The 2,090-nt window shown below is 37.5% G+C and overlaps 1 pseudogene; it reads left to right on the top strand.

Moving 5' to 3' along the window:
* The first annotated feature begins 648 nt into the window (after window positions 1-648).
* LOC120594251 (60S ribosomal protein L27a-like) lies at window positions 649-1,072 on the top strand (annotated as a pseudogene).
* Window positions 1,073-2,090: the final 1,018 nt, after the last annotated feature.

The following is a 2,090-nucleotide window of genomic DNA, read 5'->3' as shown; positions in this document are numbered from 1 at the left end:
AACACTTCATATACAGTGATCTCTTATGTAGATGATGGGCCACCGGGAGTTAAGGACATGTCATTTAAAATTTCTCATGGATACTTATTTAATAACCACTCTTGGTGTTGGCGATGGTGATGATGATAGAAATGAAATTCTGCCCACCCCCAGGGTCAAGAGAATGTGGCATAGGGATTATGTGAATTGATTGTTGTTTTTCTAAGATGATAGATAGAAAAGGATCAATCAGAACAGGTGTTTTCTCTGAGAAAGATGATATGGAGAGCAGGAAATTAATGTTTAAAAAATTAATGCAAACAAGTGGTACTCTAAATTGCATCTCCTTTAATCTAAATACTTATTCAAGTTACCTACTTAACCCAATAATTTAGACCAGGGTAGGAAGTTGGAAGAAGTTAAGGAAATCAGGGAAACTGCTTAGAATGCCTACTTAGTGGTGGAACCTGAAATTCACCTAAAGGTATTCTCATTGTGTCCTGAAGGCATTGGGGATCTGAATGCTGTAATCCCTTTGGGCACTAGCATTTGATGTTGTCCAGGGTATTGCTTAATTAATTAATAATGACCTATATTACTCTTAAAGCAGAATATTATGGCAAATTTTTAAAATATTATGAATGATGCTCTTTTGTCTTGGCCGCAGACATGCTATCCAGACTGAGGGAGACCCAGAAACTTCGGGGCCATGGAGCCATGGCCATGGCCACATCGCAAGCATCAGAAGCACCCGGGAGGTCAAAGTAATGCTGGTGGCATGCATCACCACAGGATCAACTTCAACAAATATCACCCGGGTTACTTTGGGAAAGTTGCTATGAGACATTACCACTTAAAGAGGAACCTGCCCAACTGTCAACCTTGGTCAGTGAACAAACACAGGTAAATGTTGCCAAAAACAAGACAGGAACTGCTCCTATCATTGATTTGGTGTGATCGGGCTACTACAAAGTTCTGGGGAAGGGGAAGCTCCCAAAGCAGCCTGTCATGGTGAAGGCCAAATTCTCTAGCAGAAGAGCCAAAGAGAAGTTTAAGGGTGTTGGGGGCTGGGGCCTGTGTCCTGGTAGCTTGAAACCACATGGAGGGAAGTTCATTAAATGCTCAAAAGTGTTTAAAATAAAACACTATGAATGGCAAATTTTTTATTCCCACTGCCTCCTACCCTAATTTGGGACTCATGGAGATCTAGAGAGGAAATAAATATAAAGATACAGCCAAATAGGTTTCTAAAAGCATGGTAAATATTGGAATAAGATAGCAAAATATAACATTGACTGATGGGGCTTTCAATAATGTAGATGTTGTAGATATCTATGTAGATTTCAAAATAGATATAATACATAATACATAAGGAAAATATAGCATAAGGGGGGAGGGTAAGGAAATCTATTAAGGTGAGTAGTAAACTATTGATTCTAGTTAAATTGTGAAAAGTTTAGTAGATAGTTCATAATCCATAAAGCAACCACAAAAATGTTATATAAAGATATATTAAAAATCATAATAAAAAATTAAAATCTAGTACTGAAAAGCATTCAAATATGCCAAAGGAAGGCAAAAAAGGGGACACAGGGTAATGAAAAACAGAGGGAACAAACAAAAAACAAATAATAAAGTGGTAGATCTAAATCAAAACATATTCAATATACACTTAACACACTTTTGTCTAACTCTTTGGTCCACTAAAATTAATGTAGGAATGAGAGCTAGCTCCATATGGTTTATGATCTAAAAATGCAAAAAATACAATCGTGTTCAGTGGATACAGCTAAAAATCTAAATAAATGCAATATGTGTTCCTTCTGAATTATAGTTCAATAAGGGAAAATGTTATGCCTTGAGTGAGTAATAATAGCATCTTTTAAAGAACATCAAATGTTCAGGAACTGTGGCTGCATGAGATTATGATGGGGAAAACGTCAGGGAGGAATCTGGACCTCTTGCCATGAACAGAAGAATACCTAGGTGTTTCAGATCCAGACAAAGGAAATGAGACTGTGTGTCTTAGTGACCTCTATCCTCCCTTAGCAGGACCAATAGATAGGCCTGAACTCCATGAAAGATCAGCTGCCCCCCAACCTTCTTTATCT

The sequence above is a fragment of the Pteropus medius genome, unplaced genomic scaffold, assembly GCF_902729225.1.
Source record: "Pteropus medius unplaced genomic scaffold, Ma_sr-lr_union100, whole genome shotgun sequence".
Taxonomy (NCBI): domain Eukaryota; kingdom Metazoa; phylum Chordata; class Mammalia; order Chiroptera; family Pteropodidae; genus Pteropus; species Pteropus medius.
The sequence above is the reverse complement of the archived record's forward strand: the minus strand, read 5'-3'. Positions and strand labels throughout refer to the sequence as shown.